Raw genomic sequence first — 27,319 nt, 5'->3', positions numbered from 1 at the left:
GATGTTTGCTTATCTGAGGTAAATTTTGTGGAATGATGTTAATACTAAAATCAGCTTAACTGTGTCTTCCTCTATACAGACATGGTACATGGGCTGCTGGGGTACTGTGGACCATGTGAACTGCTGGAAGTCTGGCAGTTGAACCTTGCCTCCTGATCTCCACCCTGACCCTCTTGGCCCCTTCTGAGACTGACTAACTCTAAACATTTTCTGCTTCATCTGGCACATCTGGGTTAAATCCATTGAAGGCAAGTCATTTTCCTCATGATTCTTTACTATCTTGTTAATGTTTTCTGCAGAGCTGGAGTTACACTTGTCACTCCTGGTGTGAAAACTCCTGGAAATGAGTAAGTAAATTTCTCTGAGCATTTCACACTAACACTTTCTCTCCTTTTAGTGTGGGTGAGGAGCTTGAGGTCGTGAAGCTTTGCTGAAAGATCATTGAACTGCAAGTGGAGCTGAAGTTTGAGCAGGAAGCAGTGTAGAAGTTATGCCTGGATTTCCTGGATCTTACTGCTTGGTTCTTTTGTATATAAGACCTGCTTGATCTACTGGGCTGATGCTTGTTCATCTGAGGCAAGTTCGCATGATGTTGATCCAATGAGCTTAATGTTGTCCTACTTTGCCCAGGTGTTCACACCAGCGATTTGGGTACAGTGTAATGTGCGGCAGAAGGTGAGGGTCTCCTCCCGGCTTTACAGATTCCCACCAAGAACACTTGCCTCAGATGTAATGGGACTGAACATTGAGGATGAGTTTGGTACATCTTTTTTCCACTTAAGGTAAGGTGTGCGCACATGTTAATGATGTTTCTGCAGGTCCCTGCAATGCGGAACTCTAAGCATGGAGCTGTTCTCCATGCACCGTAGAAGATCTGGTTGCAGCAGATGGAGGTCCAGAAGAAAGGAATCCAGGAGTCTGATCAGGACTTCTATTGGCAGAGTACACATGGGTTAGTAGACATTTCTTTAAATCAATATACTGGCTTAAAAGAACAAACTACTCTTAACTATTTTTTGTGAGTGTTCCAGGCTTAATGCTGATGTTTTGCTGCCCAGCAGATCTGGATCTGAACCCCTGTTGCATGACATCTCCAGGATCCTTCATAATGTCAGACAAGTTAATACAACAGTTTGCACTGCACTACAGACAGCAGTAATTCTGATTAAATTAAATTTCTAATACGGTCATCTTTTTTTGAGTGCAGGTGAAGGCTTGAGCTGCAGTTGGAGCAGAGGTCGGTCGAATCTTTGTTTGGAGTTCCTGGATCTTCACATGGTCCTTAGATGAACAAGCATCAGCCCAGTAGATCAAGCTGGTCTACAGAGGTAAGTTTGCAGAATGTTGATTCTCCAATGAGGGCTTAACACTGTCCTCCTGCACAGGCCTAGGTGTTCACCAGCGCTGGGGTACCAGGGAACGTGTGTAGCAAAAGGTCTGTCCTCTCCAGCCTTCAAGATCCCCATTTAGAACGTAATGGGACTGAACATTGGCGACTCCATAGTTTTGGCACATCTGTAATTCACTAAAGGTAAGGTGTGTTTGTTCTCTTTTCCTGTTGCTCGTGTTAATGAGGTTTCTGCAGGTCTAAGCATGGAGCTGTTCTGCATGCACTGTTGAAGATCTGGTTGCAGCAGATGGAGGTCCTGAAGAGAGGAATCCAGGAGTCTGATCAAGATTCTGCATGTGGTTCAGGACTGCTCATCGCGGAGGACACAATGTTTAAATCCAGTGAGGTTGGTCAAACTTTTAATGCTTGTCCTAATCTTTTTTTTTTTTTTTTTTTTTTTTTTGGTGCAGAGCTGTAGTTAAACATCTCTAGGAGTTTTCACCATCGACCAGGTAAATTTCTCTCAGCATTTCACACACTCTAAACACTAAACAGACCCATCAATTAACATTTAAAAAAAAATATATATATATATTTTAATAGTGAGGAGGTTTAAGTTGTGAAGCTTGGCTGGAAGAACATTGCACTGCGAGTGGAGCTGCAGTTTAAGCAGGGAGTGTAAAGGTTTTCCTGGAGGTCCTGGATCTACTGGGCTGACGCTTGTTCATTTAAGGTAAGTTTGCAGAATGTTGTGTCAATAGCCGCGTTTCCACTATCGTGCCTAAAGCGAGCGAGCCAAGGCCAGTGGCGTTTCCACTGTCACTTCCGGGGCCTAATCGGGCCAAAGCGGGGCTTTCTCAGGGCCAACGGCCAGCCTTTTTCGGCCCGCCGAATACCTTGGGCCAAGGAGGGCCAGCCGGGGCTTCGGGGCGGAGTGAAAGGAGAGGCGGGCACAGTTTTCCGATCGCACTCGAGTACATGCGCCAAACAAATAAATAAATAAGGGAAAGAAAACATCTGGAACAAATTATAGGCTGGGGTCTTTTTTGCATATGATCGCCCTTAAGTTTCTCTTTTAAATGTAGGCTGTTGCATAAAATGATCTTTCTTTGCTGCATCTTTGTTTCAATAACGCATAATAATCTTTACACCATATTAAAGACACAGCAGACAGTAAAGGTTTTCAAGAGGTTTTGTCAAGTTTAATACTGTAAGTGTGTTTTTGCGCGTTTAGATGCCTGTGTATGTGTGTGAGACCGAAAAAAAAAAAAAGAGCGCTCCATTCATAGCTCTGTTGATGCCGCGAGCGGCTTTTTTCTTATTTTTATTGTTTTAATTTATTTTCGAGATAATACACTATATGAATACAACAGTTGGACATTAAACTTTACAAATTTCATGTCCACTTTTGTAGGCTCAAAACAATAGTGTCATATCTAGATAAAATAGCCCTATATTGAAATAATTTAAAGAATTACAAATATTAGATAGGCCTATAATAAAATAACATTAAATAAATAAACCAATATAAAACTAACAAAAGCTATAGCTATAAAAATTAGGTACTATATCAAACTGTTTCAAATTTATATTAAACTTTCATTTTTCAAAAGCCTCTTTGAAAAAAAGATTTTAGATATTTTCTAAAAAAATAAAAATAAATAAACACCGGAAAATGTTTTAAATATTATTTATAAAGTATTTGGATACGATGAAATTAATCAAATCATGAAAATAGAGCATTTTCGGGGTGAGTGAAAGCAGAAATAGGCGACCTTTTTTTTCCTGTCTGCAGCCGCGCAGCACTTTTTGGACGGGAAAAACTGCAAGTTCAAAATGTGTTCTGTGTCCTCAAACAAGTGTGTGTGTTTTTATATGACGTGGTAAAATTAAAAAAGGAAATTTTAAATACATAAAGAGCTTTATTAGTGCATTGCTGCTGAGCGCAACGAAATAGGCTATATTTTATTACGTGCTGCTCTTATGTGCTGAAACACTGAACACTTTCCTTTACTTAAGATATAATAAGCAACATCTTTAAATAAAGGGAATCACCTATGAAGAGTAATAAAGCCTATAGGGGGAAAAAATCATGTTTCAGTTCTCTCCGGAGCATTTGGGATGAATGTTGGACAGATTCTGTCTAGAAGATGTTATAAAATACATTTTATATCGAGTTATTAACGGAGAAATTTATATATGTGGTGTTATATTATGGATGTGTGCACTCCCTGTGCTCCGGGTCCCTTCGTTGGTGGCAAGACCACTGGATTTCGATGCCAGTGGGTCGGCGAGTAAATGAATATGATGAATGAAAACACACAGGCATGTGCGTATAGACATGCGTTGTACTGCTGTACAGTAACGTGTAATTTGTTTGTTTTGGTTGTCCTAATTTTAATAGTTTCGTGATGATGTGATGGTGTGCTTTATCTGCATGATTCTCGCTGAAGTGGGCGGTTTGAATGACGTTTGATTCGGGGGATGTTTTGGGGGCGGGGTTTGCGTGACGCGCTGCCAGCTACAAGCCCCACAGTGGAAACGCGACATGATTTCGGCCTCACTGCTCAACCTCCCGGGCGATTGGCCTGGCCCGATATAAGCCCTGGCTCGCACTGGCCTGATAGTGGAAATGCGGCTAATGAGCTCAATGATGTCTTCTGCACAGGCCCAGGTGTTCACACCAGCGCTAGGGTACTGTGGAACATGTGCAGCAAAGGAGAGGGCCTTCACCCAGCCTTCCAGATCTCCCCCTACTGGTTTTCCCCTCTGGTGTAATGGGACGCTTCATAATATCTGACCTAAGTTAATACATGACGTAAGTGCGCACACTACAGACAGCAGTAATACTGATGAATGTATAAGTGAATAAACTGTTTTACCTTTTTCGAGTGCTGGGAAGGCTTTTAGCTGAATGTTGGGAAGGAGTCAGTCGAAGATTTGCCTGGAGGTCCTGAATCTGCATGCACGTCTTGGATTTGAGTTTTGCTTTTTAACGACGCATACGTTTATCTATTAGTTTGGTTTAATACTCCGATTAGCTCAACTTTGTTTCTCTGCACAGGCTCCGTAAATGACCAGTTCAAATATTACTCCAGTGCTGGTGGACCATGTGTAAAGCAGAAGGTAAGGTTCTCCTTACTGACTGCTTTTTAGATGTCCACCCAGAAGTGCTTTGCCTCCTGGGCTAATTTATTATCCATTGCAGGTCTGTTTCCCCAGTGCTCATGTTGATGCATCTCTGCAGGCTCCAGTGATCCTGAATGCTGGTGAACATTAGCTGTTGTACTCTGGAGTGGTGAACATCGGGCTGCTGCAGAAGGACATTCTGAAGAGTGGTGTTGGGAACCTGATGGAAACCAGTCTTCTACGTACTGACAAGAATATTATGGGTTCAGTAGAATCTTTGCTCTGAATGAAGGGTTATCCTGCGGTGAACATGCATGGCTTTTAATTACTGCTGTGTTTTTGTTTTTGTCTGCCTCCTAGACTTGTCCGTGCTGTCTGTCTGCACCCTAGCTGAGCTGGACCAGAACTCCTGTCAGACAACTTTGTGCTCCAAGTAAATTTCTCTGAGCGTTTCACAAGCTAAGCTTTTACATGCTCTGAGCTAATATGATTGCCATGTGGTTTTTATATAAGTGTGGGAGCTAGAGGTGGTGAAGATTTGCTGTAAGGTCATGGATCAGAGGTGATCTGTGCTTGATCTGTGGGGCAGATGCTTGCTCTTAGATATGTTTGTAGCATGATACTGACACTAACCAACCCAACTCTCTTCCTCTGTACAGGCTTGGGCTACAGGTTGTGACCTGTCCAGGTGTTACTCCAGCACTGGGCTACTGTGGTTTATACGTGTCGCAGAAGATGAGGTTCTCTTGTTCCAGATCTCCACCCAGAGCTGCAATGCCTCTCTGAGATGGCATGAGACTGATCATTGGTAAATCCATAGTCTGGTTCATCTGAATTAAATCCTACAAAGGTAAGGTGTGTAATCTTTTTCCTGGTGCTCAAGTTAATGAAGTTTCTCTTTGTAAGTGTCTGATCTCCTGAATGCTGATGAGCATTGGAGCCATCATCCTCCTGCATGCAGTGGTGAGCAACATAAGGCTGGAGTGTCTGAAGATCAGAATTCAGTAACCTGCTCATGACTGTTGGTATTCTGGATCGTTTTAAGACGTTTCTGTACATGCTGAAAAGACAAGGTTAGTCTGGTCTAATTTAATTGTGATTTGATTAATTACTGTTAACAACCTCACCCTTTCTGTAGATGTCCTAGGCATTTCAGTGTTGGGCATCTGCATCCCAGCAGAGCTTAAGATGAACTTCTGTTTGACAACGTCTCCAGGACTCTTTAACATTTAGTTTAAATGGCATTGCTTAAAGTCCAAATACAGGAGATCAAAAACATCGTGCAGCGTCATAAGCATCAAGCAAGCCGGTGGTGACAGTGCTGAGGAACCTAACCTTCAATTGATTAAAATGGAGAAATAAACTAAACTTTGAGAAACCAGGCTCAGTTGGACATGACCCCTTCTTTGAGCAAACTGAGAGACTTATCGCCTACAATTGACTTTGAAATCTTGGGACTAAGCGAAGTAAGCATAGTGGATGTAAAGGCTACAATACACCAAGAGCTTTCTGAAATCCCTGCGACCTAAGCTGTTCAGGGCTTGATAGCTGATTTTAAAATGTATATTATATTGAATGGGGAGCTAATGCAGTGATGACAGAACTGGAATATTATGATATTTCTTTGCTCTAGAAAGGACTCTAGCAGCTGTATTGACTCTCCTGTCCCTCACCCCCCTTAAGTCTACAAGGCTGCTTGGTAACTATGCTATCATTAATATGGTGCAAACTGTTGTAACATCAGAGTTTGTCAACATCAATCAGGGGAAAATTCTTTAAGAAACATATATTTTATTTTTACAATTGTTTCTCTGTAAAAAGTACCGCAGTTGAGCAGATGCAATCTTTTGCTAAGTAACTGTACCCAACAGAGCTTAAACCAACCGTCTGTTGGACAATATTTCCTGGATGCTGCACCATGTAAGTCATGTCACTAAAAGCACTGTGCCCTCCATACTACAGAAGCTCTGCTAGTAGGGTTTATGTCTGCAAGCTCAGTTCTTGTATGAGACACTGATTTAATTCATCTTCATTTCTTTTACAAGGTCCATTGTCAAATCAGCTTAGCATTGATGGTAATAAATTAACTATGTTGGTCTAGTTTTCACAGTAGAAATTCTGTTTAGTTTAAAGCTCACAGCTAAAAGTCCAAGCACAGAAGAGTAAATTTACTGTTGCGCAGCTACACAAACAAGATTAAGAGCTAAATCTATTTTTTGTATGTCTTCCCTTTTGGCTCTTAAAACCGAGTGTAAAGGAGAAGTGTTTAAAAAATTAACGGCTAAGAATCGGGACAACACCTGCAGATGTGCTATTGTCACAAACTCTTGCTTCATGTTAGATCAGATGATGGGGACTGTAGTTATTCCAGGTGGGTTATTATTTTGTGGGATTTATCATCATGAAACCACTGAAGGTATATATCATGTTATCACCCTATGATGTGGCAATAAGACCCTAACTGAACTGTGCATTAAACAGTGGCCATGTTCATCTGTGTAAACACCAAAAACAACATGAAAGTTATAGCAGACACTGCAAACAGCTCATTCCCAGACACTAGGCTTTTTCTGACAGGGTAATGGCGTGTCAATGTTTTGGGACTGCTGTATAGGAGTTATTCAGGATCACAAACTTAGTGGTTTTATTTTATTTATTTTTTTTAAGCATCACTGTAAAACATAAACATGGTTTAATACATTAAAAAAAAATTAGTCGTGACAAAAAAAACAAAAAACAAATTTGTGCTCCTGACCGGGTGTAGTGATCCTGCTGTTGTGACTGATGTATCCTAAATGGTGATCAGAAAAGTCATCAGTCTCCTGCACAACTTAACATTATCTATTATTATTAGTCGGTCTAGTGTATGGTTATGTCGATGAGTAGTCCCTCAGACATGGTTTAAGAAGGCCAGACTTAAAGCTTCTTTGTCATTACCTATATGAATAATAAAATCCCCCAAAGTTATATCTTTTTATCTGTGACCAGAGCTATTTTGGTTACAAGAATCAGCAAAATGTTTTGTAAAGTCAGTGTGGTGTCCTGGAGGCCTATATACAGCTGCCAATATAAATTTAGGTTGAAACGTATTGTTTAAATTGCACACAAAAATATACAACACTAGTGCTTCAAATGAATTCTAATTTAAGTCTGATCGCAGAGTGACACTAAAATATTACTATATACTATGCGTTCACCTTGCCTTTAAGAAGAGACTTGTTTGTAACAGTAGCCTTCAGGTGAAGACTTCTTTAGGGTCCATCTATAATTCATTTGCAGTAATAGTGTTGTATTTATCAGTGATTTGTTATCTGAAATAGTACTGCCCACAGATAACATTTTAATTGTTGATTTTAATTTTCATAAAGATAAAGGTGCTTTTAAATCTGGCCTTAATTATACTAGCCTCAGTTGGAATGAAACGGCATGTCTCAGTCTACTCATCGACATAATCATTTCCTAGACCTAATGTTAACACATGGTATGGATGTTGATAATGTTGAAGTTGTGCAGCTGAGTGATGACATTTCAGATCACCATTTAATGTATTGTTTATTGTGCATTGATAGGTTTACAAATCATCTTCTGTTCTTAACATTTTGACCATCCCTACTTTTATGATACGTTCCTAAAGCTTTTAAACTAGCTGACATTTAACTCCCCAAAAAAACCACAACTTAATGCCAAAGAACTAGTAAATTATAGACCCATTTCAAACTTGCCTTTTCTATCAAAGACACGAGGAAAAAGTCGTATCTGCTCAACTATGTTCCTTCCTACAAAGAAATTATACATATGAGAAACTTCAGTTTATATTGAGCATTTCATAGCACAGAAACCGCACTGCTAAGAGTTACAAATAACCTCCTGTTGTCCGATCATGATTTAAGTTTAATTAAGGCTCAGTTTTTGGTCCCTTACTCTTCACACTATATATGCTGCCGCTAGATGATATCATTAAAAAAAACATGGAGTTACCTTCCACTGTTATGCTGATACATAACTTTATATCTCCTCTCAGCCAGATAACTTGTATGAATTTACGAAATTAACATTGTATAGCTGATATTAAACACTGGATGACTAATACCTCATTACTAAATTCAGATAAAAAAATCAATGTCAAAAGCCAGCAAAAGAGAAACTTTGAACAGAATGTGAGCTGGAGGTGCTGCTTTCGGAGGTAGACCGGAGAAAAACAGTGTTTGCAAGTTTGTTCTATGGAATTAATAACAAAAGAAAAAAAGTGGGAGAGTTTAGCTGACGCGGCTAACACAGTTAAATCTGAACATCGCACTGAGTGGATTTAAAAAAGAAAAAGTGAGATTTATAGGTGCAAAACGTTGCAGTACCCTTAACTGTCTGGGTGGCGCAGCTCGTTAAACGCATGTCAACATGTTTGGACACGTTCAAGCATGAACTTGGTTCGAATCCAGCGTCTGATGAAGTTGTTCTTCTTTTTTTCCCCTGCTACATATCAGATTTTGCCTACTGTTTATCACGAGGAAGACAAGTAGGAATCATTTATTAGTCTCTGCATCATGTTTTATTTGCACATTTATTGAATGGAAATGTTTCTGATTCATGCATGCAAATTCATCTTCAGATAGTGTCTTTATAGCAATGTGCGTGCAGTAGATCGCTCCGATTAATTACATTGGGGAAACTGGCGACTGCTGCAAATTGCGCTTTAATGTTTGGCTGCTCAACTGTATGGTATGGAAACCTTATATACCTGCTAGATGAACCTGTCTCATACAGCTGCCATTGCACGGCTCAGACACTTTGTAGAGAGCAATTTAACACAACTGCCTCTAGGAGTCGCCAATGGAAATAAAACAGACACGCACAAAATATGTGCGTACGCCAGCAATGAAGTTGGCGTGGAGTTGTGCACATTCCCATGTTCAGTTCATCGTTATTAGTTCCAAATGTGAGCGATTCTGAGCGTGAAACCTGGCGTACGCTAAGTTTTTGTGAGTACGCAGCGTTGATACATGAGGCCCCTGGTGTATTATAGCCCCTCCATGTCCACTACGATCAATTAATTCTGGACTATTGATTATTCCCAGAATATCAAAATCAGCTGTATGTGATGGATCTTTCTCATATCTGGCACCTAAACTGTGAAACAGCCTTCCTAGCACAGTTCGGGAAGCAGACACACTGTTAGTTTAAAACCAGATTAAAGACGCATGTCTCTGCATTAGCATACACCTAAAACATTAATGCTGAAGAAATCCAAATCCTCTAAAGGATTGTTAGCCGCATTATTTAGGGCAACCGGAGTTGGGAACACTTCCATAAAGACATCATAGTTTAAATGGCATCTGCGCTCATGTTAGTCTTTATTTTTTGTTTTTTATTTTTTAATTATTCCTGAGGCCCTGGATCAGGATGTTTCCTGAGCAGCTGCTGTGGTGGTTATGGAGGAGTGCAGAGCCGGTGACCTCTCCCACATGCAGCTTCATGACGGACGTCCAGGAGAAATGGTCGTGCCCAACTGAGCCCAGTTTCTCTCCAGATTTTTTTTTTTCCTTTTGCCAATTGTTGGAGTTTTTTTTTTTTTTCTATTTCTTTTTTTTTTTCTCCTCTCGCCACTGTCGCCACTGGCTTGCACGATTTGGGTGTTGTGGAGTTGTGAAACTATGTGTTTGCTCTTCAGTGTTTGGAGTTTCAGCTGTGAAGATTAAACCACTCTTGACACGCCTTCCAATTTACTTTAATCTTCTATGTGAAGCTGCTTTGACACAATCTACATTGTAAATGCGCTATAGAAATTAAGATGCTTGTGTTAATGATGTTTTTTCTGTAGGTGCCGGTAATCCGGTGTGTTGGAGCTGTTGTTCTGCATGCGGCGGTAAACATCTGGTGGTGGCAGACACTGTTTTGTAAGTAATGATCCTAGCCTTCAATCATCTTCCACATGCAACTGCGCTTCAGTTCTAGGTAGAGCTGACTCTGATCATCTGTATATGGTAAGCACATCTGAAAAGCGTTTCTCTTCTCTGGGTTTTGTTTGACCGTACGCTACAGCACATCTGGTCAGCGTTTCTCTTCTCTGGGTTTTGTTTGACCGTACGCTACAGCACATCTGGTAAGCGTTTCTCTTCTCAGGTTTTTGTTTGACTGTACGCTCCGGCACATCTGGTAAGCGTTTCTCTTCTCAGGTTTTTGTTTGACCGTACGCTCCGGCACATCTGGTCAGCGTTTCTCTTCTCAGGTTTTTGTTTGACCGTACGCTACGGCACATCTGGTCAGCGTTTCTCTTCTCTGGGTTTTGTTTGACCGTACGCTACAGCACATCTGGTAAGCGTTTTTGTTTGACCGTACGCTACAGCACATCTGGTCAGCGTTTCTCTTCTCTGGGTTTTGTTTGACCGTACGCTTCGGCACATCTGGTAAGCGTTTTTGTTTGACCGTACGCTCCGGCACATCTGGTCAGCGTTTCTCTTCTCTGGGTTTTGTTTGACCGTACGCTCCGGCACATCTGGTCAGCGTTTCTCTTCTCAGGTTTTTGTTTGACCGTACGCTCCGGCACATCTGGTCAGCGTTTTTGTTTGACCGTACGCTACAACACATCTGGTCAGCGTTTCTCTTCTCTGGGCTTACTTACTACATCAGCAGGTATTTAAGATCTTGTTCATCCGTACTTATAGTAGTTTCCAGAAATGTTTTTGATTTATCTATAATTGACTGCAGATTGGAACCCGTTGGACCTGAAGCAGTGGAGAAGCTTTGCCTGGAGATACTGGATCTGCAAGCTCAGTTCTGAGAATGAAGCTGTTTGACCTGCTGGGGTAATGCTAACTCATGAGGTAAGTGTGACATGATTGAGATGCTCTGATCACCCTAACTGTTTTTTCCTTTGCACAGGCCCATTACACCGCCTGTCCAGCTCTTCACTCCAGTGTTGGGGTACCATGGACCATCTGTGTAGCAGGAGGTGAGGGTTTCCACTGCCAATTTTCCAGATTTCGATCCAGAACCGCTTTGTCCCCTCCAAGACTGATTGGTGTTTTATTATAAGACACTTGATTAGGCACACCTGGTGCTTACGTTAATGATGTATTTGCAGGTTCCTGTGATCCTAAATGCTGATTAACATCAACTCTCGTACTCCATGTGGCAGTGATCATCAAGCTGCAGCAGATGGAGATCCCTGAAGAGTGGCGTCTGGAGCCTTAGTGAAACCAAACTTGAGGAACATCCTCCATTTAAAGACAAGGATATTAACGGTTCAGTATAATCTTTGCTCTGAATTCATGGTTATGTTGTGAATGTAAGCTGCTTTTTAATTCCTAGGGTGATTACTGTGAGCATCCTTGGCTCGTCCAAGCTGAATGTCTGCACTACAGTAGATCTGGACCTGAACTCATCACACAACATCTCCAGGATGATTTGCACTACTTGACTAGTGAGTACATTCTTATCTTTTTATTTTATTTTATTTTTTTTTATAACATTGTCATTGGTTGTCTAGATTTATAGTCTGGGTGAGGAGCTAGAGGTGGTCAAGTACTGCTGCAAGATCATGGATCTGTGAGTGGAGTTGCAGTTTGAGCTGGAGGCAGTGGAGAAGCTTTACCTGGAGGTCGTGGATCTGCAAGAGTTCTTGGATTGAAGACTATCTTGATCTACTGGGCTGATGCTCACTCCTCTCAGGTAAGTTTGCAGAATGATGTTGATACTCCATTAGCTCAACGGTGTCTTCCTCTGCGCAGGCCCGGGTGTTCACACCAGCACTGGGGTACTGTGGAACGTGTGCAGCAGAAGGCGAGAGTCTCTCCTTTCAGATCCTCACCTAGGACTGATTTGCCCCTCAGATGTAATGGGACTGAACATTGGGGACTTCATAGTTTCGGCACATCTGTAATTCACTAAAGGTAAGGTGTGTTTGTTCGTTCTCTTTTCCTGTTGCTCGTGTTAATGAGGTTTCTGCAGGTCTAAGCATGGAGCTGTTCTGCATGCACTGTTGAAGATCTGGTTGCAGCAGATGGAGGTCCTGAAGAGAGGAATCCAGGAGTCTGATCAAGATTCTGCATGTGGTTTCAGCACTACTCATTGCGGAGGACACATGGTTTAGTAGACTGTTATTCTCTAAATGAATATGTTGGTATAAAAGAACAAACTGCTTTTATAATTTTGTTTTCTGTGAGTGTTCTAGGCTTAGTGCTCAACAGAAGATCTGGATCTGAACCCCTGTTGCCTCTCCAGGATGCTTTATAATATCGGACCTCAGTTTATTGACAATAACGTGAGTGTGCACAGCACTACAGACAGCAGAAATACTGAAGAATATTTATTTATTTATAATTAATTCACTAATACTGTTATCTTTAAGTGCAGGTGAGGTCTTGGGTCTGCAAGCTAAGTTCTTGGATTTGAGTTTTGCTTGAGGTACTGGACTGATGTTTGCTTGTTGGAGGTAAGGTTCTGGAATAATACTCCAATCAGCTTGACTGTTTTCTCTGCACAGGCCCACTACAGGGCCTGTCCAGGTTTTTGTTCCAGCACTGAGGTACTGCTGACCATGCGACAAGCAGAGGGCAAGGTTCTGCCAGCCTTCCAGATCTCCACCCTGAACCGCTTGGCCCCCTCTGAGACTGACTGGGACTCTAATCACTGGCCACTGAAGGTAAGTCACAAACTTTTCCTAATGCTTGTCTTAATATCTTATGTTAAAGTTTTCTGCAGAGGCGGAGTTAAACTGCTGTCAGTCATCATCTCCAGGAGTCTCCACACTAGACCAAGTAAATTTCTCTGAGCATTTCACACACTCTGAACACTACACAGACCCATCAAATAACATTTTTATATTTTGTCTTTAGTTTTTATACAGTGTTGGGTGAGGAGCTAGAGGTGGTCAAGTACTGCTGCAAGATCATGGATCTGTGAGTGGAGTTGCAGTTTGAGCTGGAGGCAGTGGAGAAGCTTTACCTGGAGGTCGTGGATCTGCAAGAGTTCTTGGATTGAAGACTTTATCTTGATCTACTGGGCTGATGCTCATTCCTCCCAGGTAAGTTTGCAGAATGATGTTGATACTCCATTAGCTCAACGGTGTCTTCCTCTGCGCAGGCCCGGGTGTTCACACCAGCGCTGGGGTACTGTGAAACGTGTGCAGCAGAAGGCGAGAGTCTCTCCTTTCAGATCCTCACCTAGGACTGATTTGCCCCTCAGATGTAATGGGACTGAACATTGGGGACTTCATAGTTTTGGCACATCTGTAATTCACTAAAGGTAAGGTGTGTTTGTTCGTTCTCTTTTCCTGTTGCTCGTGTTAATGAGGTTTCTGCAGGTCTAAGCATGGAGCTGTTCTGCATGCACTGATGAAGATCTGGTTGCAGCAGATGGAGGTCCTGAAGAGAGGAATCCAGGAGTCTGATCAAGATGCTGCACGTGGTTCAGGACTGCTCATCGCTGAGGACGCATGGTTTAGTAGACTTTTATTCTCTAAATGAATATGTTGGTATAAAAGAACAAACTGCTTTTTTATATTAACTAATGTTTTCTGAGTGTTCTAGGCTTCATGCTGATGGTTTACTCGCCAGAAGATCTGCAGGATCCTTCATAATATCTGACATAAATTAATTCACAATAATGTGAGTGTGCACTGCACTACAGACAGCACTAAAACTGATGATATTTGTTCACTAATACTGGTCTGCCATTTTGAGTGCAGGTGGAAACTCGAGCTGCAGTTGAAGCAGTGAAGAAGCTTTGCTGGAGGTGCTGGATCTGCAAGCTCAGTTCTTGGATTTGAGTCTTGCTTGATGAAGTGGACTGATGTTTGCTTATCTGAGGTAAGTTTTGTGGAATGATGTTGATACTCCATTAGCTCAACGATGTCTTCCTCTGCGCAGGCCCAGGTGTTCACACCAGCGTTGGGGTACTGTGGAACGTGTGCAGCAGAAGGTGAGGGTCTCTTCTCCCAGCCTTTCAGACCCCCACCTAGAACAGGTTTGCCCCTCAGATGTAATGGGACTGAACATTGGCGACTCCATAGTTTTGGCACATCTGTAATTCACCAAAGGTAAGGTGTGTTTGTTCGTTCTCTTTTCCTGTTGCTCGTGTTAATGAGGTTTCTGCAGGTCTAAGCATGGAGCTGTTCTGCATGCACTGTTGAAGATCTGGTTGCAGCAGATGGAGGTCCTGAAGAGAGGAATCCAGGAGTCTGATCAAGATTCTGCATGTGGTTCAGGACTGCTCATCGCTGAGGACGCATGGTTTAGTAGACTTTTTTTTTTTTTTTTTTTTCTCCTTAAATAAATAATACTGGTATAAAAGAACAAACTGCATTTTATTCTTTGTTTTCTGTGAGTGTTCTAGGCTTTATGCTGATGGTTCGCTTCCTAGAAGATCTGGATCTGAACCCCTGTCGCACGACATCTCCAGGATGTTTCATAATATCTGACTCAAGTTAATTCACATTAAGGTGAGTGCGCACACTGCACTACAGACAGCAGAAATACTCATCTAATACTGCGTCTAGCTTAAGACTGGTTATCAAATCAATAACACCGAGTCGATCACTCCAGTTATCTTAATTGTCTTCCACTGCACAGGCCCAGTACATGCCATGCCCTGATGTTCAGCCCAGCACTGCGGTACTGTGCACTGTGTGAAGGCGAGGGTCTCTCTTCCACTGCCAATCTTCCCGATTTCCACCCGGAACCGCTTTGCCCCCTTTGAATGATTGTGACTGATCACTGGCCACTTCATCGTCTGTCTCATCTGCAGTAAATCCATTAACGGTATGTCACACAATTACTGTATTCCCAATGCTTGTGTTAATGATGTTTTTTCTGTAGGTGCCGGTAATCCGGTGTGTTGGAGCTGTTGTTCTACATGCGGTGGTAAACATCTGGTGGTGGCAGACACTGTTTTGTAAGTAATGGTCCTAGCCTTCAATCATCTTCCACATGCAACTGCGCTTCACTTCTAGGTAGAGCTGACTCTGATCATCTGTATATGGTAAGCACATCTGAAAAGCGTTTCTCTTCTCAGGTTTTTGTTTGATCGTACGCTTCTGCACATCTGGTAAGCGTTTCTCTTCTCAGGTTTTTGTTTGACCGTACGCTCCGGCACATCTGGTCAGCGTTTCTCTTCTCAGGTTTTTGTTTGACCGTACGCTCCGGCACATCTGGTCAGCGTTTCTCTTCTCAGGTTTTTGTTTGACCGTACGCTCCGGCACATCTGGTCAGCGTTTCTCTTCTCAGGTTTTTGTTTGACCGTACGCTTCTGCACATCTGGTCAGCGTTTCTCTTCTCAGGTTTTTGTTTGACCGTACGGTTCGGCACATCTGGTAAGCGTTTCTCTTGTCAGGTTTTTGTTTGCCCGTACGCTTCTGCACATCTGGTCAGCGTTTCTCTTCTCAGGTTTTTGTTTGACCGTACGGTTCGGCACATCTGGTCAGCGTTTCTCTTCTCAGGTTTTTGTTTGACCGTACGCTACGGCACATCTGGTCAGCGTTTCTCTTCTCAGGTTTTTGTTTGACCGTACGGTTCGGCACATCTGGTCAGCGTTTCTCTTCTCAGGTTTTGTTTGACCGTACGCTTCGGCACATCTGGTAAGCGTTTCTCTTCTCAGGTTTTTGTTTGACCGTACGCTACGGCACATCTGATAAGTGTTTCTCTTTTGCAGGGTCCTTTTAAGAGTGTGGTTTTTTTGGTTTACATTTTCTTTTTGTCCCTTCAATTTAGTGCAAAAAAAGAAAACCTCAGTTTCCTTTTTTTTTTTTTAGGATCAAATAGGTGAAGATCACCAATGTTTCCCACAATTTAATTTTAGTTTAGATTAAAGTTGCAGAGATTAATTTGAGTCTCTTCCTTTTAACACAAAGAGAACAGAGTAGGAACCTCTGCCTTTGTACATTTATCATATATTTATCATCTTGTTTTCATATTGATGTTTTCAGTTTAACTCTACCATTTTGAGTGCAGGTGAGGAGCTGTTGAGCTGCAGGCAGTGGAGAAGCTTTGCCTGGAGGTCCTGGATCTGTAAGCTCATTTCTGGTAATGGAGCTATTAAACCTACTCTGTTGGCATTTACTTATCTAAGGTATTGTGGACCATGTGTACGACAGAATGCAATATTCTCCTTCACTTCCAATCTTCCAGATCTCCACTCAGAATAACTTTGCCCCCTATGATACTGATTTGGACTGATCATTAGCTATTCACTAAAGCTATTCTATTAAGGGTGTCTAATATTTCTGTTGTTTGTCAGGTTGCTGTGATTTTTTTTGAATGCTCAAACATCAGCTGTCATACGCTGGGGTGGTCAACATCAAGCTGCAGCAGATGGAGATCCTAAGGAGTGGTGTCAGGAGCCTGATCAAAATGGACAATCCTCCCTGTAATGATTAAGATATTAGTGGTTCATTTTTTTCTGAATAAATGATTATCATGCTGTCAACAGAAACTACTTTTAATTATTGTGTTTTCTATGGGCCTCCTAGGCTTCTTGGTGCTGACGCTCTACATCCCATCATAGCTGAACTTTTGTTCTATCTGGCTAGTAGGAAAGTTTCTGAGCATTTCTCACACTATAAATGCTATAGATGACACTAATTCTTGTGATTTTATATTGTCATACTATTATTTATCTATTTATTGTGGATGAGGAGCTAGAGGTGGTGACGCTTTGCAGCAAGAACGTGGATCTGGGAGTGAAGTTGAAGATGAGCAGGAGGCAGTGGAGAAGCTTTACCTGGAGGTTCTGGATCTGCAAGCTGAGTTCTAGGATTGAAGACTTTAGCTTGATTATCTTGGGCTGATGCTTGTTCATCGGAGGTAAGTTTGCAGAATGATGTTGATGCTACAATCAGCTTAACGGTGTCTTCCTCTGCACAGGCCCAGGTGTTCACTCCAGTGTTGGTCTACTGTGGATCATGTGTGAAGCAGAAGGTGAAGGTGTCCTCCCAGCCTTCCACATCCCCACAAGAAATGCTTTGCTACCTCCGAGATGCAATCGGACTGAGCATTAGCGACTCCACAGTTAAGCACATCTATATTATATCTACTAAAGATGAGGTGTACTGCTATGAAGAACAAACAGCTTTATAACAACAAATGTTTCCTTTGAGTGTTCTGGACTTCATGCTGATGGTTTGCTCACCAGCAGTTCTGGATCTATATCCTTGTTGGACAACATCTCCAAGATGCTTCATATTATCTGAGATGAGTTGATTCACAATACTGTGAGTGCACACACTGCACTAAAGACAGCAGTAATACTGATATATTTTATAATATGTATAAATTCACTGATAGTGTTACTTTTTGGAGTGCAGGTGCGGAGTCATCAAGCTGCAGTTGGAGCAGGAGGCAGTGGAGAAGCTTTTCCTGAAGGTCCTGGATCTGTAAACTCAGTTCTTGGATTTGAATATAGCCTGATTAACTAAGCTGATATTTGCTTATCTATTTTTAGTTTGTGGTTTGTTAATCAGCTCAACTGTGTGTTCCTCTGCACAGGCTCAGTAAACGGCCAACCCAAGTGTTCACTCCTGTGCTGGTGTACAATGGACCATGTGTAAAGCAGAAGGCAAGGTTCTCCTCCACTGCCGACCTTCCAGATGTCCACCCAGAAGTACTTTACCTCCTCGGAGTGGCCAATGATTAGAGTCACGATCAGTCTCAGTTATCTGGCACATCTGGGCTAAATCCATCCAAGCCAAGTCACAAACTTTTCCCAGTGCTTAAGTTAATGTTTCTTTGCAGGTTCATGTGATTCTGAAGGCTTTATAACATCAGCTTTCATACTGCATGTTGTGGTGAACATCAGGCACCTGAAGAGAAGCGTCTGGGGCTTGATCAAGGTCATGGATCTCAGCTCTCTTCTTTACTGCCTCAGTGCGCAGGTTGTGACCTGCCCAGGTATTCACTCCAGCACTGGGGTACCGTGGGGTATGTGTGCAGCAGAAATTAAGGCTCTTCTCCTAGATTTCCAGATATTCACCCAGAACTGCGTTGCCCCCCTGAGATGGAATGAAACTGATCGTTGGTGACTCCATAGTCTGGTGCATTTGTTCCAAATACACTAAAGTCAAGTTGTGCACTTAGACTTTATTAAATGTGATCACAAGGAAATCTTTGTAGATCCCTGCAATGCTCAGTGCTGATGAGCATCAGCATTGACGTTGTCCTGCATGCAGTGTTGAACAACATCAGGCTTCAGCAGATGGAGAAGAGTGGCATCAGAAGCCTAACGGAAACTAAAAGTTAAGGACCATCTACCATGTATAACGTACAATAACAGGTTCGTAGAATTGTTGTTCAGAATGAATAGTTATAATGCGTAAACAAACAGCTTTTTAACTTGTTTTTTTTGTAAGCCTCAGGCTTGTCTGTGCTGACTGTCTGCACCCCAGCAGAGCTGGACCTGAACTCCTGTCAGACAACATCTCCAGGAGTCTTCGCACTACCTGACTATCAGGTAATTCTTCTCTGAGCATTAGACTACACTAATACCGGTGATTTATATTGTCATCAATACTTGCCTATATTTTCAGTGTGTGGGGACTCTGAGCTAGAGGTGGCGAAGCTTGGCTGGAAGTTCATGGATCTAGGACTGGATCGGTGCTTAATTTACTAGCCTGACGGTTATGTGAGGTATGTTTGCAGCATGGCACTGCTACTCTGACCACACCTCAACTCTTTCTTTCTTCTGTACAGGCTCAGTGCACCGGTTGTGACATGGCCAGGTGTTCACTCCAGTGCTGGGCTACCGTGCACCACATGTGCAGCAGAAGTTGAGGCTCTTTCCTCCCAGCCTTCCAGATCCCCATCCATCTTTGAACCTCTGCGATTGAATGCGTCTGATCATCAGTTACTATAGATTAGAAATATTTTTACCAAATCCACTAATGGTAAGGTGACCGCTCAGTTTTCCTAGTGCTCGTGTTATTAAGGTTTGTCTGAAGGTCTCTGCAATCCTCAGTGCTGATAAGCATGGGAGATGTTGAACAACAAGCTTCAGTAGAAGGACAGCCTGAAGAGTGATGTCAGGTGCCTGATTAAAACCAACCTCAAGGATTGTCCTCTTATTACAGACAAGGACGTTAACGGTAAAGTAGAATCTTTTCTCTGAATGACTGTTTATGCTGTCAACAAACATCTTTTAATTACTGGCATGTTTTCTGTAAGCCTTCTAGGGTTGTCCGTGCTGACTGTCTGCAAACCAGCAAAGCTCAACTCCTGCAGATGTTGTCTGACAGGACTGTGGGTGAGGAGTGGAGCTGCAGTTTGAGCAGGAGGCAGAGGAGAAGCTTTACCTGGAGTTCCTGGATTGCAGACTTCAGCTTGATCTGCTGGGCTGATGCTTGTTCATCCAAGGTAAGTTTGCAGAATTATATTGATGCTGAATTGTGTTCATGTTGTCATTTATGCTGTTGAATAATCTGTGACGGGTCACTCCAACTGAATATTTTTTTTTCTGACAATAATTATTAACACTCCTGACATTCCCACTTTCAGAACACAAATTTATTGTATAATGTGAAAATTAATTCATGAAAATTGTGAAATTAAAAGAACAGTTCAGAGGTCTGGTCTCTGCATCAAGTCAGGGTGCGCCTGTATAAATGCACACGTGGTGGCGGAGGCACACTCTAAACTCATACTGGAGAAAACTGCACTAGTAAATTACACGAAGGCGTCATGTTTTGGGTAATTAATTCTTTAAATACAACTCTCTGCAGCTCTAAAGGGGAAAAAATTGCTAAAGAAATTTGCTGTTAAATTAATTTTAGCAGAGACTCAACTGGCAGTCATTTTCACATTAGTTTTTAGTTGGGGATTATTATTATTATTATTATTATTATTAGAGTAGCTTAATAAAAATGTTTAGCTCGACAGTGTAGAGTGTACACTATGAACAATATGATCATTTATTTTATTCATTATTATTATTATTAGAAATAAGCTATAAAATGGACAATACAGAACCATTAAAAATATTTGCTTTAATTTTGACCCTGCTAATGCGCACTTACAGGTGTGAAAATGAACATCCATCATGCAGCAGCAGTTAAGTTAGGACCCTTAATGCCATATGAGTGTAAAGATGATCGACCTGTGAGTCAAGTTTACATTGTTCTAAATGAAAAAGGTATACAGTGCGTGAGAGGGTGAATCTGCTTCAGATCCACCTCTCGCATGCTGTGCAGATAGGCTGAATGGTAATTGGGTAGGTAGACAAGCTCTCTGCTTTGCTATTAAAATGTAACTTAACACATTTGGCTATTATTTTTAAAACTACTTTCAGTTGTAAGATTTAACGTTCTCCTAATGCTCATATTGGTTGGGCAATGAAGCGTGATGACTTGGTTATGATTTATTTAGTGGGTCAGCTTGCATGTATGGGCATAGGTTGATGTCTTCACCGAAAACTTTAAACATTTGTTATTTGAAATAAAACGGAAAGAAATGAGAAGAAAAACATAATTTAAACCTCTCTTCTGGTGCTGAAGCCAGGATCTGTCTGAATTAATGTAAATGGTGTCGTTGCCTAGACTTCATTGATAAAATCAGTAATATTGAAACTGCATAGTATAATTACTAAAAGTATATTACTGCATTAACTCCGCAGGTCCTGCAGCAATGCAAACTAATATGTTGATAAATAAATGAAAGGAGCAAAAAGGACCAACATTAGCCATCAGGTTAAGTGCCCCCTATGGGATTAAAATGCCCTCTCAGTTATGACATCCTCGGGCTGGGCTGGGCTGGGCCTGCTTTAAGTGCTAATGCTGGGTGGCTCAAATTTATTACCTAAAAGTTTAGATGATAGGCTATTACAAATTTATAAAAAAAAATATATTTAATTATAGCAAAGAATTATGTGAAAGGGAAAGGGATTGTCTTTATAGTGATGTATGTTTTCTTTTCATGGTGTAATGTTAAATTATATTAGGCTACTTTCATCTGGACTTAATATTCTAAAGCCTTTAAACTTTTAAGGTCTTAAATTACTATTCAGTCAACAATTACAACTGTTTAATTTATCACGTGGAATAAAGAGTGCTAAATAACAGGAACAATTATATTCTGCAGACACAAGAGCACTAAACAGTTAGCGGCGCCATCTAGCGGCGGTGTGTGGATCTGTCTCCATGTTAGGGTTAGTTCTGTATAAACGGATATAAATATTACTTGGGTCACTACTAAACTGCTAAACATTGCAGCTGATGAAACAAACTTAAATTGTCTGGGCCAAAATGAAATATTTATATAAAGAATATCAATTATTATGTTTAGAAATATTGTTTCTATTTAAAAACACACAAATACATATCTTCCATTCATTCATTTTCTTTTTGCCTTGGTCAATTGATCAGGGGTCGCCACAGTGGAATGAAAAGGCAAATTATTCATCACGTGTTTTATTCAGCGGATGCTCTTCCAGCTGCAACTCATCACTGGGAAACATCCATACACTGATAAGGAGGTCGCACAGCAGATGCGCTGCTCTGACGTGACGCGGCATGCATTTCAGAATTCTAAATATAGGTTTCTCAGGACACGTTAGTATATCTGCTGCACCACAGAGCACCATCTTAATAGTTTTATTTGAAATAACATGTAAATGTGTGCGATACTTCCAACTGTCATGTGTGCACTCTGTCTTGGTGCGGCGCATCCGGTGAGCAACCTGCTATACACTGTCATCAATTTTAGCTTACCCAATTCCCCTATTGCGCATTTGTTTGGACTGGGGGAAACCATGGGGAGAACATGCAAACTCCACACAGAAACTCCAACTGACCCAGCTGAGGCTCAAACCATCAACCTTCTTGCTGTGAGTATATATGCATGTGTAAATGTATATTATTATTTTTTTTTTAAGGGCGGCAAGGTCTTGTTTTCCTCTTTGTTTTCGGTTGATCACAAGCCTGTTGACGATAATGTGCATACACACTGCACTACAGACAGCAGTAATACTGATGAATATACTTGTATTTTAATTCACCAATACTAGTCTACCATTTTGAGTGCAGGTGAGGACACATCAAGCTGCAGTTGGAGCAGGAGGCAGTGAAGAAGCTTTGCTGGAGGTGCTGGATCTGCAAGCTCAGTTTTTGGATTTGAGTCTTGCTTGAAGTGCACTGATGTTTGCTCATCTGAGGTAAGTTTTGTGGAATGATGTTGATACTCCAATCAGCTTAACTGTGCCTTCCTCATGCTTCCTCCTCCCAGCCTCACAGATCTCCACCCAGGACTTTGTCTTTCTAAAAGGGAATGAGACTCCTCATTAGCTGTGTTTCGACTATCGCGACTAAAGTGTGTCAGGGCCCAGTCGTGTTTCCGCTGTCACTTTTTGGGGCCAAAGCAGGGAGTCCTCAGGGCCAGCAGCTGGCCTTTTTTTTTGGCTCGCTGAATACCTTGGGTCAAAGAGGGGGATCTGGGGCTTCGGGATAAAGTGAAAGGAGAGGCAGAGTCCAGATTCCAGAGTCTGGTAAAGATAGCATGCTGCCATTTACACATGTTTTTATTTGACATGGCAAAATGTAAGAATAAAACTAGATATCTGGAGCTGTATTATTGGAAATCTGCAATGAAATATAGCCTACATTTTTTACTTTCTCTTATTTCCTGAATCACGTAACTGTGTCCTTTACTTCAGATCACAGAGTATCATGCAACATCCTTACATTTTTCTCTTAAATGAAGTGGAAATTACCTAATAAGTGTCATAGCCTATGGAATTATTAATACGTTTTAGGTCCCTTGGATGAATTGGGCTGAATGTTTGATGGTGTCTATCTAAACGAGGATGTTAAACACATTTTATACTGAGTTACTATCAAAACATTTCTGTGGTTTTTATATCATGGATGGAGCGCTGGGTCATCCCTCTGTTAGTGACGGGACCACTATGTACAATGCCAACAGTGGGTCGGTGAGTAAACCAATATTATAAATGAGAACACACAGACCTGTGCGAATTGACATATAATGTAATGCAATACAGTAATTAGTCATTTGTTTATTTTAGTTGTGTTTATTTTAATTGTTTCATGATGATGCGATGGTGTTTTATCTGCCTGTCTGATTTACACTGACCTGGGTGGGTTGTGTGATTTATTTCAGGGACGGTCTGGTGGTGAGCTTTGCGTGACATGCTTTGCGCTGCTAGGCCGACAGTGGAAACCGGACATGGTTTCGGCCCCACTGCTTGTGTTCACAGGCTATTGGCGTGGCCCAGCCTGATAAAAGCCCTGGCTTGCACTGACCCGACAGTGTAAATGCAGCTACTGGTGAGTCTATAGTTCTGTATATCTCGGTTAAATCCATTAAATGTAAGGTGTGCACTCAGTTTTCCTGGTGCTCCTGTTAATGAAGTCTCTCTTCAGGTCCTTGCAATCCTGAATGCAGATGAGCATTGCAGCTTTCATTGTCCTGCATGCAGTGCTAAACCTCAGGTTCCAGCAGATGGAGGTCCTGAAGATGTTATCCTATCATAAGTTATCCAGAAGCTATCCTGATTATCAGTTCAGGACTTCTCTTTACATACCAAAGATGATAAATGGTTCGTAATCTCTGCTCTGAATAAATAATTGTGGATGACAAACTGCTTTTAACCAATTTTAATATTATAATAATATTATTTTTAATATGATTCCTCAGCAGTTCCAATGACTAGCCATTCCAAGGCTGAACTCCTGTATCAAGAGGAGTGTGTGGTGTCAAACTGGCTGTGGATTTTTCTTTGACTGATCAAGTGACTTCAGTGTATTCCTGAACTGCAGGTTTGTAGAGAAACTCTTCTGTAAGTAATGATCCAAGCCTTTAACCATCTTCCGCATGCAACAGCACTTGATTTCCAGGTAAAGATGACTCTGATGTTGGTCTGTATGGAGAAGTTGCATTACATTGAATTGTAAAATGACAAATAGTTGGCTTATGGTCTATCCCAGGTCTGTGAAATTGCTGAGGTGAGTTGTGTTTAAATGCATGCTCCCAGACACCTGGTAAGCGTTTCCCTTCTCAGCATTTCAGCAGCAGCTTGATCGCATCTACAGACTTGCTCTACTCATAAGTACATGACACAGATGGGTAAATATTAAAGTTTGTCTTCCAGGTGGAGCTGACTCTGTTGTTCTGCATGGTAAGCTGTAGCTGGTTTATAGACAATCTTAGGTCTGTGATTTTGCTGAGGTGAATTTTGTTTGACCGTACACTCTGGCACATCTGGTAAGTGTTTCTCTTCTCAAGGTGTCAGCAGCATCTTCACTGCTCCAGGAGACTAGCTCAACCCAGATGGGTAGGTATTAATGTTTGACTTCCAGGTAGAGTTGACTGTGGTCTGTATGGTAAGCTGTAGTAGGTTATGGTCAGTTTTGGGTCTGAAATTACCGAGGTGAGATTTGACCATACGCTCGGGCACATCTGCTAAGTGCTTCTCTTCTCTTTGTTTTGTGTGCAGCAGTGGACCATGGAAAGAGTGAGGTTTTCGTCCACTGCCCAACACTCAGATCTCCACCCAGAACAGCTTTATGCTCTGAGACGGATTGTGACTGATTACTGAACACTCCATCATCTGGCACATCAGGGTTAAATGCAATAAGGCTATGTTAGAAACCTTTCCCTGTGCTTCTGTCAATGTGTCTGCAGGCTCCTGTGATCCTGAATGCTGATGAACATCTGCTGTCGTACTCTGTGGTGGTGAACATCAGGCTGCAGCAGATCAGGAGATCCTGAAAAGTGATGTCATGAGCCTGATCCAAAACAAACTAAAGGACCATCCTCCACGTACCGACATGGACCTCAACAGTTCAGTAGAATGTTTGCTCTAAATGAATTAAAACAATTAAATGAATTAAACAAACTACTTTTTAATTCCTGGGTTTTCTGTGAGCCTCCTAGGCTGAACTCCTGTCAGACAAAATTACATGGTCAATTTCCTAGAGCTTTTCACACTCTAAGTAACCACACACCATTAATACTTATCATTTATATTGTCATTAGTATTTGTCTACATTTACTGTGGTTGAGGATTCTGAGCTAGATGTGTTGATTCTACCTGACTGATGGTAGCTCGTGCGAGCTAGGTTTTTGTTAAGTCTCTCTACAGGTCCCTGCAATCCTCAGCACTGATGAACATCTGAACTGTCGTCCTGCATGCAATGGTGAACAACATCAGGCTGCAGCAGATGGAGGACCTGAAGAGTGGAATCTATGAGCCTGATCAAACGTGTCGTTGGTGATCCAGATCATAATCCTGGACTGCTCCCTATGTATGGAAAATGACACGGTTGGTTAGACTCTGCTTTGAATAAATAATTATTGTAAATGGCGAACTGCTGTAACTATATTTTTTTATTTGCTCGGAGGGCCTAGGCTTTTCCATGTTGGACATCTGCACTTAAACTGAGGTAAAGCTGATCTCGCCTAGGACTACACCTTCAGGACTCTGCACTAAGTAAATTTCTACAAAGCACTGTGCACACCACACCAAGCCTTTATACTAATGATTTGGACTCTTTTATTCACGAATACTCCTGTTTACCTTTTTAAGTGCAGGTGAGGACTCATCGAGCTGCAGTTGGAGCAGAAGGCAGTGGAGAAGCTTTAATATAAACACTTCAGATTATTTCATGAACATTCCATAATGCCATCACATTAATAAGTCAATTCTCATTTTAAGAGGCTTGTTTCTGTCATTTAACCACTCACTGTTCACATATATTACTGGTTATCAAATTATCTGTAAATGAATGATCATTTTCATCAGAGCATGCTTTATTATCATTATCCATCATCAAAGTAATGAAACAAAATCCAGCATAGCCATTAATAATATATAATTTTTCCATCATTTTTGGTCATCATTACTTGTGAGATAAATGTTCTCCTGGAGCGAATATAAAGAGCTGCACTAAATCAGCTATGCTTTACACAAACGGTAACCCCACAAAAATATTTTTATCAGTAATGACAGTTATTTTTTTCTTAAACGCTGTTTCTACATAATATCTAGATTGAAATGGTGAAAAAATGAAAACAAAATATTCAAAAACAACAGAGATATGACGGATTGAAACTGACCTAAAGCACATTCAAATGAGAACAAACCGGATTGGTGCAAAAACACGAATACTAATGAGACATTCTCGTCTGCTTTATTCTCTACTAAAACAAGCTTACAAAGCCTTTTAAAATCATAAGTATCATGATTTAAAGTATGAAAAAACAACCTAGACATCAGATAATCAAATTCTGACTGATAATATACAAACACATGGTGATGAAGTCACGATTTTTGAGAATGCTTTTTCAACACTTGGTCAATAGCCTTAAACTATCCTTATCCCTTTGTTCACCTAACATCTTTAAGCATAGAAAAATATTATATTAAAATTCAAATGAGATGTATTAAAATATATATTACAAAATATAAAATGTCAATTTAAAATTATAATGTTTAAATGAATGTCCATTGGCCACATGTATGACCAAGTAAATTATTTGATTAATTTTTATGTCACCTGAAATGCTTGTTTAATCTCTGTAAGTAATGAGAATTTCTTGATTGTTCCATAATTCTCTGGGCCCTAAATCAAGAGCTATCAGATTACTTACAATCTTTAAGCAACATGTAAGTTTACAATTATCCTTAAAATATTTCTAAGTCATGCTAGCATCAATTCAACATACTTCACTGTCTCAGAAACTATATTATGTAAATATGTAGTTTTCCACTGACCATATATTATTTAAGAGATGGTAATTATCATCATCATCATCATTAATATTATCATTAATTCTTATCATTTATGTCTCACATGTTAATTTGTAATTTTATACATCACTGGAGCGATTATAAGGAGCTGGACTAAATCAGCTATGCATTACACAG

General features: G+C 41.1%; 2 long non-coding RNA genes across 3 annotated transcripts; both read left to right on the top strand.

The window, feature by feature from the left end:
- Window positions 1-888: 888 nt before the first annotated feature.
- On the top strand, window positions 889-5,842 carry LOC141381539 (uncharacterized). Of its 2 annotated transcripts, XR_012401657.1 has the most exons (13): window positions 889-952; window positions 1,062-1,119; window positions 1,208-1,531; window positions 1,801-1,842; window positions 1,934-2,063; window positions 3,999-4,148; window positions 4,223-4,280; window positions 4,395-4,456; window positions 4,578-4,722; window positions 4,820-4,892; window positions 5,119-5,267; window positions 5,366-5,532; window positions 5,598-5,842. It is a non-coding gene; the product is annotated as an uncharacterized lncRNA (long non-coding RNA). The 2 variants fall into 2 exon arrangements; XR_012401656.1 differs by lacking the exons at window positions 889-952; window positions 1,062-1,119 and having other exon boundaries at window positions 1,386-1,531; window positions 4,223-4,295.
- Window positions 5,843-12,183: 6,341 nt separating this feature from the next.
- On the top strand, window positions 12,184-25,288 carry LOC141381540 (uncharacterized). The gene is made up of 10 exons (XR_012401658.1): window positions 12,184-12,345; window positions 12,404-12,716; window positions 12,809-12,859; window positions 12,939-13,212; window positions 13,291-13,699; window positions 13,758-14,061; window positions 14,142-14,492; window positions 14,541-14,894; window positions 15,025-15,213; window positions 25,075-25,288. It is a non-coding gene; the product is annotated as an uncharacterized lncRNA (long non-coding RNA).
- The last annotated feature ends 2,031 nt before the right edge of the window (window positions 25,289-27,319 follow it).

This window comes from Danio rerio, chromosome 4 (genome assembly GCF_049306965.1).
Source record: "Danio rerio strain Tuebingen ecotype United States chromosome 4, GRCz12tu, whole genome shotgun sequence".
In the NCBI taxonomy this organism is placed as follows: domain Eukaryota; kingdom Metazoa; phylum Chordata; class Actinopteri; order Cypriniformes; family Danionidae; genus Danio; species Danio rerio.
The sequence above is the reverse complement of the archived record's forward strand: the minus strand, read 5'-3'. Positions and strand labels throughout refer to the sequence as shown.